Below are 12,457 nucleotides of genomic sequence, written 5' to 3'. Positions count from 1 at the left end.
GGCAGCTCTGTATCTGCAGGTGTTCACTTTGAGGAAGTAGAGGACAGGAGGCCTGAAGCAAAGAAAACACGTGGCTTAATGGGTGCAGGAAGAATGGTCCAGGGCTCAGTGGTTCACATCCACATGGTCCATAGTGTCTTATATGGGACTGTTGAGCCCAGTTGCCTTCCCTTGGTCAGACTTAATTTGCTTCCCTGGGTCCTCACTTCTGGGTCTTCTAAGTTCATTTGCTACTGAACTTCTGGGCACACACTGAAGCTTTCTGGATGGGTAAAAGTGCCTATAAACGCGGCATGGCGGGAGAAACCGCCCATCTGGCCAGGGGATCCTTTTCCTAGCAATGTTTTCAACAAATCTGTGAAGCAATTTTATGTCCCCTGCGAAAATCCTGGCAGATATTAAATAGCAATCTTTAACATGATTAGGAAGACTTGATATATAATGAGAAAGTTCCTCTCTGAGTTATTTCCAATTTTGTTTTCCCCTAGGCTGGAAGTAAAAATTGATTAGCACAGCCCTCTGTGGCTGAACTCTGAGCCACATCCCAACTGTGCAGTGGGAACCATCCCAAGAGTCTTACAGGCAGCTGGCCGGGCCCAGCACTCGGATGCCCGATAGGTCCAGCCCCCAGCGGCCCATGGGCCGCTTGGCCATTAGCTATGATGGTAGTGAAAAAAGATTAGCCAGATGGTCACAACATCATTGGCTTGTGAACTCTTTGTTTCTCAGAGTTTCCAGAGCCTGAAGATTGTGTGTTTGGTTGGATTAGACATGAAATGCCAACTGTGTGTGGGGTTTTATTTTAACCAGCTATTAAACACAAATTATTTCTAAATAATTTTCACAGTGAGTGACTATAAAGGATGGAAACCCCAAAAAAAATGTTATGTGAATTGTTACCTGTAACCTGCATGTTAAGAAACTGTATCTCATTTGATTCTTGTGGCTTGACAGACACTTTCTCCTGGACTCATTTTACCCTCCTCTGAGACCTCTTTTTCTCTGTGTCTCGATTTTGGCCCCTGTCTGGGCTTTGGCCTGCCCAGTCCATCTTAGCAAGAACCCCCGACCCTTATATCTGATCAAACTTCCCGTCTCTCACCTTTGATATCTGATCTCCTTGGCTTCCCTTTAGCGAGAATCCCCCTGGCTCTTGATGTCTCCCGTTGGGAATTTTCCCTCTGCTGAGCCCCTCACTCTGCTCCTTGGCTTAAATCCCACTTGTCCTTGTACTCAGAGTTGAGCTTGGTCTCTCTCCTATTGCAACAGTCTTGCATGAAGTCTTCCTTACCATTGTAACAAGTGTCAGAATAATTTTCCCTTTAATGGGCTACTGTCCAAGGTGAGTAAGGCTAACATTGTCCCTGTTTGAGTGAAGAAGACACTGAGGCTCCGACTGTTCCATCCACAGAACCAATGGCAGTGCTGGGACTAGAGCCATGGGGACCTCAGCTCCAGGTGGTGGGGTCAGTTCTGCCTTTGCAGACCACACACTCTGCCTTCATCCCTTCAAGCCAGACATCTTGAAGTTTCTTTGGTTTTACTCCATGTGGCCAGAAAGAGAGATGTGCAGAAGGAAGGGCCCCACCCCAAAAAGGGTGGAGAGGGGAAATAAAAGTGGAGGAAGGCAGTGAGTTGACCTCTGGGTCCCCTAGTGACCAGGCTTCCTTGAGCTGCTCATGTAACTCGTTTTCATGTTTCTGCTTCTGCTCCTGGAAATAATCCTCAGGGTGGAGTCTTTAGCTCCGATTCAATAATCCCCAAGTAGGTTCCATTTAGAATAAATGGGAAGGTCACTTTGAGCTGGCTGTGTGACCTTGAGTGAGTTTTTAACTCCTTGATGCTTTGTTTTTTCTTGTGTTCAGCATCAACATAGGAGGCAGCCAGCACCAAGGCTAATTCTAGTTATACAATTTAGTGAGCCTCGTATTTGAGATTATTGATTGTGGAAAAGAGGGTGGAAGATCTAAGGAGAGGAGGCTCCAGTTACTGACAGAATTTGGAATCAGGGTCTCAGCTCCCTTTCTCATTGTTCTTTCTTCTCTACTGTCCACGGCAGCCCATGGTGGGCTGTCGCCAAATCTGACTCACTAGATGGAGTGACAGCTGCAGTTGGCCCTTGCTGGATGCTGGGGTCAGGAGCGTGGGGCACGAGAGGATGGGTATGTCCCAGGTCTCAGGTGAGTCCCTGGGATGCACCCTGCCAACTGAGGGTCCTTGTGCAGGGAAGAGTTCAGGAGTGAGCCAGAGTGAAACGAAAGCAAGCTTATGTAGAGAGAGACACATTCCACAGACAGAACGTGGTCTGTCTCAGAAGGGAGAGCGCCCTAGGGTTCAGGGGATGGTTAGTTTTTATGGGCTGGGTGATTTCATATGAGAACATGTAGGAGGATTATTTCAACTCTTTTGGAGGAGGGGCGGGGATTTCCAGGAATTGGACCACCCCCACTTTTTGGCTTTTTATGGTCACCCTGGGAACTGCCATGGTGCCTTGGATATATCATTCAGCAGCTAATGTCTTACAGTGAGCCTGTAACGAGGCTCAAGTTCTGCTGGGAGTTGAACCTTCTGCCATCTGGGGCCTAGTTGGTTCTAACCAGTTTTTGTCATATCCACAATGGCTGTATCGTTCTTATGATGGTTGTTCCCTGCCCCCCTCCCTCCTGTCTCAGCATCATACATAATACACATCCCATAGTGCATCTGCTGATGAAGGAAGCTCTAATCATCAGGTTGCTCACTGGATTTTGGGGGAGGACAGGAGGCAAAGCAAGGGAGGATGCACCTCTGGATTCTGTGTTTAGCTGAATCTCTCAGGAGTGCCCCAGTCTCAGATTCGTGGGCCACTGGCTTCAACTTAAGAGAGGAATTGATCTCCATTTGCAAGACTGCAACACACACTTACTAGCGTCTTTCCTTATTAGCTGGGCACTTGGCCATGCTCCCGGGTCCTCCTCAGAAGATTTTTAATCTTGTGCCTGCCATCACCACAGTCATGTCACATGCTATGATTGTGCGCACACCCACATCCTGGTGGATGTGTTTTTACAGGCAGGGAACTGTCTCTGGACCTCTGATAATTAGCCCCTCAGAAGTACCTGCTGAATCCCTGCTGAATACGCTACTGCATTTCCTGGGAAAAACTCTGTGACAAGCAGTTAGAATCCCAGCCACAGGGTCGGGAAGGAAGGACTGCGTCTGTGCTCTGCCCGCCCCGTTCCAGCTGTGTGCCTGTAGTCCACTTGCCTGGCTTCTTTGAGACTTGATTTCCGCACCTGACCCAGGACCGTTATGAGAACAACATGAGCATCTTTTGTGTTAGTTTTAATGGAGCATCTTATCTGAGCAGAATGAGATTTGATGGGGTGACTTGCTCCCCTGGAGGTTTCGAGGGTGGCTCTGAGTTAGACCTGAGCCAGACCTGAGCCAGACCTGAGCCTGTCTCTGTGCTGTGCACCTGCCCCGGGGAGACGCCCTTTTCACGCCTCACCTCACCCTTCACAGTATCTACCTCGGCGGTGGTTGTGAGGGTTAAATGAGCACCTTCTCTCCATTAAGCTCTCTGCTCAGCGCCTGCAACACCAGCTCACCCAGTGAGTGTCAGTTATGTACCTGATGTACGCACCATGTGCTTTTCTTCAAGTATCGGTTTTATCTTAGAGGTACCACCCTTCAGCAATCAGAGGAGTCATTTTTAAATGTTTTCTTAAACTTGTTTTTCATGAAGAGCAATGCAGAGTCAGTCCTGGACAGAAAAGCAGGAAGAACACGTTGCCCAGAGTAGCACTAACCAAACAGACCCCCGGTGATGTTTTATATTCTCTCTGTACAGTTTTCTGTGCATATAATTTTATGTTATACAATTTGCACTTGCTTTTTCACTTAGACATTTCAGTTGTTTCTTTTTTATATTATCATTAGCACCTTTGCCATTCAAATATGTCTTTTCCCTCACTTCACGTGATTTCCTTTGGATGTCTCCTTACCGGGGTACTGGTGGAACCTTAGCTGGGGATGGGAGGGCAGTTTTATCTTGGGTCCTTTGGTCTCCTTGAGTTCTTCTACTTCTAATTTACTAATCGGCATCAGTCCATGGCGATGGGTTAAAGAAGGCTCACTTATTTTTAAAATTAATACTCATATGCTAATCCTAGAGGGTTGTCCGTCTCCCTGAGCGAGTCCAAATGCGTTCTTGAAGCTACAGTGATTCTCTGACTCAGTTCTATGCATGCTATTGACACATCTCTATTTTTCTAGCGTTAGGTGCTCCACTGTAACATGTCACTTATCTGTGCATTATTTAGGAGGTGCAGTTTCCTTTGTGATAATGCTTTCTTCGAGATAATTCTGCAGCCATTGTGGGAGGGAGAGAGGGTGAATATATCTCTCTGGTTTTGTGAGGAGAGGATGTCTTTGCTGGACTCAGAGGCATCTGGAAGAGTCCCTCCAGTGACTGAGAAGTTCCTTTATCTCTGCTTTTCCTCCCTCTCTTCCAGTCTTCCATTTTCCATCATACCCCACACAAAGCCTGTCAGGTAACACATTGTAAGGTCTTGGGCTTAATCACCTACAAGGGGAAACAGGGAAATCTGAGCTCCTACTGTGCATGATTCTAGGCACTTCCCCGAGATATTTAAAAGTTACTCTTTCCCCCAACCCTCCAAAGGAGACAACATCTTTCCACCCATTAAGGAGTAAACTAAACGTCATTGGTGTAGGCAGAGAGAGTCCAGATGGAGACTCCAGTTACTCGATTCCCAATAAATCCTGGCCCTTCTGGCAGTGTGATTCTTTGATCTATCCTTGTTTTCCTTGTGTCAATGGGTTTCTCTCTTTGTCTAGTGTAGCGTGGTTGGGTTTCTGTCACTTGCAACCCCAAGAATCCTAACACACTCTATGTTTGAGCTTCCACTAGACTGTGAGCACCTTGAGATTAGCTACTGGGTCCATACTTCTTCTGATTGCCAGGAGAAAAAGGAAGAGCATTTTCTGAAATAAAAATAATCAATTGGATGAAAATTGAACTGAGCGTTTGAAATCAGGATTATTTTGCAACTTTGGGCCTTATAATCCTGTAATATAAAGTTTCTTTCAATTTGAAAATTCCACCAGTTATAACAAGCCATGAGTCATAGGCGCTTGGAAATTCTCATCATGAGGACTTGGGGTTCTTCTCAGAAGGTCATTGGCAGCGTGTCCCTAAAGCCCTCGCCAGAAGCCACTCGTGAGCGGCTGGTAAATTAGAAAGAAGGAAGAAGAGAAGGCGGGGGGGGGGGCAGGGCAAGTGAAGCTGACGGCCTGGAAGAAGCCTCTGGTTGAGGAAGAGGGGCAGATGAGAGACCCCATGTCTTTTTTTCTTTCTTTCAAGTTTTATTTATTATTTATTTTGGCAAATTATTAACTTAATGAATATTCATAATATAATATTGAGTGGATAAAAGAGATGACATAACCATACAAATAATGATCTTCAGAAATCTAATGAAGAGGCTACGTAAATTCTATGTCTGCATGTGCAGATAGAAAAAGAAATTAAATGTGCTCGTCCTGCATCACCTGGCGCATCCTAGCCGGCATGACTGGCTTGACTGTGAAGTACAGAAGTCAGCTGGTGTAGGAGAAAGCAATGTGGGATTCATGGTCAGAATAGAAGTGCATTCTTGGATCCTAAACACAGCGAGGACAGGCAAGCCTGACCAGGGCGCTGGGGAAGCGCTCTCTCCCCTTCCACCTTTGCTGCCAGTCTCCTTGTTTCCGCGCCCGGCAGCCCAGCTTCTCAGGTCTCCCCATGCACACGGCCCTGGCATGGTTGGCCTTAAACAGCAGCCCTCAGTCTCCTCACCTTCCAGGTTAGTCTCTCGGAGCTACTTGGCTCAGTCTCTTTGTCTCCAGTGACAGAGCTTCTCCAAGAAAATTTGATTGGCTAAACTTGAACTGACCCTCCACCTCTCGCTCAGTCATCTTGCAAGTCCATGGGGTCATGTGATGTAAGGAGCTCTCAGCACAATCTGCTTAAGAAAGCATTGCAATGACTTTAAAATTGGAGCAACCTTTGCAAGTAATTAATATTTCCATAAGCATTTTAACTGTAGAAAATGACTTACTGCTTTTCACTTAAAAAAAAATTCCAGGTCCTTATGAGTATTTCAAGAACGACCCAGACTGCAGTATTCCTGATGTACACTGGCTTTCCTGGAGGACACCTGCTATGCGGTGAGGCGGCCTTGAACTTCGCCTTTAAGCCCTGTCCTATCTGCAGTGGCTTATGGGGCTGTCAGGTGGCAGTATTTTATGCAAATGAACACTCCCTGCTACGAGGTTGTCTGTTTTCTAATTTAACACGTGTGAGTGCTCATGTCATCCTTGAAAGAAATAAGGTGAAGGAGCAACAGCGAGATAAACGCGACCAGGGAACACGAGTCGGGGAAGAAGCAGCTCCTGTTATATTAGTCTGGTTGCTTTCTACATCGACTTGATTGATAAAACAAAAGCAGGACAAGACAAGATAAAGTAAAAATGGGGCTTAAGCTTATTAATCAGATTAAAGGCCACAGTGCAGGAAGAATCCTGTAAACAATGGCTGAGATTAAAAAAGAAAAACGGAAGAATGTCCCCGTTTCCTCTAACAGACAAGATAAGGAGAAAACGAGGCAACGTTGGGGAACTGAGTGACAGTGGCCGAGATGCTTGAAATCGTGGTGTGTGGTCCTCCGCTTTGCTCCAAGTAAATACACAGGGTCTCTTCTCTTCCTCCTATTTTGTGTCTTTTGTGGGTGGCCTTGGGTCATGTGTGGAGAGAAGTGGGGCTGAAGTCAGAAGGATGAACAATGACCACGGGGTGACAGGTGGAACTCATTGGCTCCTGGGAGAGGCTGGAGCACAGATAGGTGCCAGGACTCCATGCCCCACTGGAAACAGCCCCAGGCAGAGTCAAGTCCAAGAGGAATCTCCTGGTCTGTCAAGGCCAGAGATAAAAGATGAGACAGCACGAAATCAGAGATCCAGCATGTAATTAGGATGCCCTGGGTAATGAAGTCAAACCGAGTTTAAATATTGTTTGGGATTAATTTGCTTGTGCACCTGGTCAGTCCAGAGCAGGCTGGACTTCAGGGATTTTTTGATTTGGTTTCTCCAAGTCATCAAAGGCCTGGTGCTGTCAGGTATTGTCCTCAGGGGAGATATGGCCATAGAAGTTTCAGACTTCACAGCCCCCTCCTGCTCCATGCAAAAGGAGTGAGGGTCTCCCTGCCTGCCCATACTGGGGATGAGCATCTTCCTTGGAAACCTCAGCAAATTCTCCCCCCTCCAGAGTGGAACTGGAATTCAGCCAAGACAGAGGATGGTCAATGGCTGGACCTACCCGAGGACGCCGCTGAGGACGAGCAGGAAGGATGCTTTGAAGTCAACCCTGGGCGGTGTCATCCACCCAGGCCTGGAGATGTGTGTCACAAGTTCCTTGCGCATGGGGCTGTAAGAAGACCAGCCACAGTGGGACACCTCATGGCAGGCTCTAATTCCGGGAGGGAGAGCCCTACCCTCTCGCTTTGGGGGAAGTGGGTGAGCTTGGTCCCAGGAGCAGAGGTTGAGTGGATGTGGCCACGGCTTTGAAAGGTTCAGCCATCCAGGGTTTTGCACGATGGCAAGCTGTCCCTGCAGCAGGAAGAGGTCCCCAGAGAGAGTAATGCCTGGACTCTCCTTGTCCCCACTGGAGAAAGGGGAGGGGAACAGGGTCAATGTCTCTGGACCCACAGTTGCCATTCCTCACCCAGGTTTGATGGCCTGGTGGACAAGGACTGCGTCCCCACTGCCCCTCATCACTGCCAGCGCAACTTGGATTACCATGCTTCCCAGCCCGCCACCATCTTTAATCCACACCGAGGAGAAAACAATTCCAGTTGTGTGAGCGTCCTCCAGGACAGGGGGCTCCAGACCACTCCCATTGCTCATCACCACCAGTAAAGAATTTTTAGGGCACTCCTGATACAGGCCCAATTTTTGTCTCTAAAGTATGACCACGACCTATGGTATGAATGTGTTTTACACAGACACAGAAAAAAGATGAGATAAAAGTACATGTAAATAATAGACATAATCTTCTCCCTCACACCGTGGACACCGGCAGGGCCCTGCAAGTGCCCAGGCCAGCTAGGGGCCTGCCGCCCCAGAGCCACCAGACCTCGGGGGCCTTGAGAACAGGCGACGTGTTTGGTTTCTTTATTAATTTTTTTTAACTGTGGTAAAATATACATGACATGAAATTTACCCTCTTAACCATATTAAGTGTGCAGTTTGGTGGCATTAAGTACACTAACATTGTTGTGCATCCATCTCCAGAACTCTTCTCATCTTGCAAACTGCAACTCCACAGCCAGTAAATAATAATTCCCCGTTCCTCCTCCCCCGGCCCCTGGGAACCACCAGTCTGCTTTGCGTCTCTATGAGTCTGACTACGCCAGGTACCTCACGTAAAGGGAATCATAGAGTATCATCTAGGAGTAATGCCTTCAAGATTTGTCCATGTCGTGGCACATGTCAGAATTTTTTGTGGCTGAGTAATATTCCATCATACAGATAGATCACATTTTATGTATCTATTTATCCATTAATGGACACTTGGGTTGCTTCCACCTTTTGGCTGTTGTGAAAAAGGCTGCTATGAACATGAGTGTGCAAATAGCTCTTCTAGACCCTGCTTTCAGTTCTTTTGGGTTTATACCCAGAAATAGAATTGCTGGGTCACATGGTGATCCTGTGTTTAATTATTTAAGGGTCCGTCATATTGTTTTCCACATTGGCTACACTGTCCCATCTTCCCACTAGCAGGGCACAATCAGGGACCATGTTTTACTTAACTTTGTATTCCCCCTGCCTTGAACTGCGCCTGGTCACCTGAGGGCAGCGCTCAGGCAGTTCAACAGAGTGACGATCTGAACAAGAGGTGGCACGGCCCCCCTGAAACTCCGGGAGGGTCGAGGGAGCCGACAGCGTCAGCTTCAGCTGGGGTGAGGCGGGGGTGGGAGTGAGAAGTCTGGACACTGATCAACAGGACGTCCCACCGCGGGCCGCCCAGTGGAGCCTGGGCTTGGACTGCGAGTTACTCGTTTTCCGGCTAAGATGCCAAGAGGGCTGTCGCTCCTTTCTTCAGAGGACTCAGGCTGTGTCTTTACTAATAAATTTAAAACTATTTTAGCCTTTGCAATTGGCTGGCAGGATAGATTCTTCATGTAAAAAAAAAAAAAACCCAAAAGTAAACTTTCAGACTTTCTATTTTCTTTTTGTAAAGGGCGTGGGACAGGAATGGCCCCATGTTACTCAATTATTTCATTTTTCCAAAACCAGGCTGTTTCCTTCACTTCAAAATAGGGCTGTCAACCAGTTTGAATGTTAACTGCAGGGCGAGGAGCGGAGACACCTTAGCAAAGGCAGAAGGCAGGGAGGGAAACTGGCGCTGGGGAGAAAGTGGGCTGAGGAGGGCACTCTGTGGTCGGCCCTGGGGAGGAGACCCGGAGTCCGATGTCAGCATCCCCGTGGTGATGGGCTGGCCAGGAACACAGGCCAGATAATGCAGCTGAGGGTGGAGAGCCCCAGGGCTGAGCTCTTGAGGACACAGAGAGGGGACAGCAGACTGGCCCTGTGAGGTGGCCTTGCCTCACGCCTGGGGCCGGGCGCAGGAAGTGGGAACAGTGGATCGTGTGTGCTGGACACAGACACTGGCCAGACTGGTCCAGCTGGTTTCACCCTCCTGTTGTTTGTCCCCCTTGGTATGTGGAGGCCTGTCAGACAAGTGCTGAGAGGGGCTCGGGGGGTGGTCCACCAGGTGACGAAGAAGGAACACACCTGAGGGGATCTCGTGGGTGTCCTCGCGGGCTTCCTAGCGGACGTGAGATCCCCCCAAATGCAGCTTAGAAATAGAATCCTGTTCTAGAGAGGTGTGCGCTCTGCTGAATTAAACCCAAAACTCTTAATAGGAATTTATCGCCCTAATAGGGAGACTCCTATAACGGGGGAGCAGTTACCCATTCAACAAACATGTGCTGGGCCCCTCCTAGTGGCAGGGATGGGGCTCAGGCAAAAGACTGGTTTTGAATGCAGAAGAAGATAGCTTTGCCTTTTCTGTCGAGGGCCGAATAGTAAATATTTTTGGCTTTAGAGGCCAGTCTGCGTTGTCATCACTCAACTCTGCCGTCGAATGAAGAGCAGAAGAACTGTAGATAATACAGACACGGTAGGGGAGGCTGTGGGCCAGGGAAGCTTTATTTACAGAAACAGGCAGTGGGCCACACTCAGCTCACAGGCCAGAGTCTGCAGGCCGCTGGTCTTGTTTACAGATGGATGGATGGCTGAGGTGGCCAGAAAATTCTTACTTACATTCATATGAAACGGTCTAAAAGGTAAATCATCCTGGGCCTATTTTTCAGAAAACACACATGGAGTATTACACATCTTCTTTTGTGGATGTGTGTGTGTTTGTGTGTGTGTACACGGAACAGGTTTTTATAACGTTTGGGGAATCAGGAACCCGCCCACACTGGTTGGCGGTGTTAGTTTTAGAGGATGATCTAATTGGCCACGTGTGTTTCCTCTGTAAAGTGGGGAGGGAATCTCGGAGTTAGCAACTCGGTACCAAGTAAGGGGATTCCTTGGAGGCTCAAAGAAAGCCCGTCCTCTGAGCAGGACAGGACTGCCTGGCACAGAGCAGGGCCTGACTGCCCGTGGGTGCCTGGAGAAGGACATTCTCTTTCAGTAAGTGTTAGCTGTGGCCAGGGGTGGGCCCCCATCCACAGAGGTGTCCACCACTCTGCAGGGGGAGGGCTGGCTGCTCCCCAGGCTGCCGCCCACCTGCTGTCCCGCGGGAGGGAGGGGCTGGGCTGGGAGTCCTGGAGGTCGGCAGTGGCCACGCTATCGGCTGGTACTAAGTCTGCGCTTTCCCCGGGGCTTGGGTGTTCTACTGATAACTATTGGATTTCAGGAATTTGTTCAATACACTCATTGAAAAATTAATTCATACGAGCAAGGAAGCATGGCCAGGAGTGACAGTGAACACATTTGTGGGAAGAAAAGGTGGGCAGAGTAGTGCGTCCCCTGGGCCTGTCACAATAGGTCCCACCCACAGCCAGGCCTGCGGTCCGTTTCTCCTGGGAGGACAGTGGCAAGTGGTGACAACGGCCCGAGGATGCAAAGAGCAAATGGAGTTTTATGTTTCCGTAAAATTTTGACCACAATCTTCGCCGTTCTTCCTGCTTGCCAAAATACGCACTTAAAAATCAAACATAGTTTCTAACCAAGTCTGGTTTTCTGTATTCACAATGTATTCAGACATTGGAGGGAACATGTGAAAATACCACTGGTTGTCTTCAAATAGCTTGCTGCCCTTGGTGAGCTTGAAGGCTACATGATCTCTCCCTCAGGGTGGGTGGCTTCGGTTTTCAGGGCCTTAGAAGTAGCTTTGAATGTGGAATTTGACTAGTTGGCTCAGAGCTGAACACACAGTGGGCTCGAGGTAGACGATTATTGATGTCTCGAAAGTGGGGGAAGACGAATCTTGTGGCTGAACATGGCAACATGGTTGGTGCCACTGATCCACCCTCCCCTTGGAAAGTTAGGAGAAATGTCAAATGATTGTAGTTTCCAAACATTGTATAATGAAGCAGAAAAAAATTTTCCATTTACAGAAGAGAAAAAGGTATTCATAGAAGAAAAGATAGTTGATCTTCCATTTTAATACTTTATTTATTATCGTATTATTTTATTGGCAGAGGGGAGGTAATTAGGTTTATTTATTTTTAATGGAGGTACTGGGGATTGAACCCAGGACCTCGTGCATGCTAAGGATGTGCTCCACCACTTGAGCTCTACCCTCCTCTCGTACCTTTCATTTTATTCATCTGTTGAACAAGCAATTATTGAGCACCTGTGACTGATCACGGAAACGATCACCCTTTTCCATGGGTTGATGCTAAAACCCAGCACAGCTGACTGATTTGCAAGGGCATGGAGTTCATCTAGAAAACTTGCATTCTCTTCCTAACCTGGTTAGAAGATTTGGGCTCCCATAATCAGCCATAGTATTCTCAGTCCTTTGGTTTTGTTCTAGAACTCCAGCGGGTGGAGACTGAGAGGAGAAGGAGGAATACACGCACTGATTCCACGTCAGAGAGCCCTGTGAGTTCCACACAGCTGTTTGAAAGGACGATTGTTTAAATGCCCTTGCAGCAAGCACTGTGCCTCTGAAAAAGCTTCAGCTCCCACCTGATAAGTGAAGTGTCCATAAATAAAAATGTCATCTCCCCTGAAAGAGAAATCAAATTATAAATTCAGAAATTCATAGTCATCTGTTTTTATTGTTGCCTAATGCTTGTAGATCTGTGCAGATCCTGCAGAAAATCAGCCCTGAAGCTGCATAATTAGGATGTCTTTCATAGTCGTAAATGCTAATCCCATTGGAGAGCAGATTAAG

Source organism: Camelus dromedarius, chromosome 8 (assembly GCF_036321535.1).
Source record: "Camelus dromedarius isolate mCamDro1 chromosome 8, mCamDro1.pat, whole genome shotgun sequence".
In the NCBI taxonomy this organism is placed as follows: Eukaryota; Metazoa; Chordata; class Mammalia; order Artiodactyla; family Camelidae; genus Camelus; species Camelus dromedarius.
Note: the sequence above shows the minus strand (reverse complement) of the source record.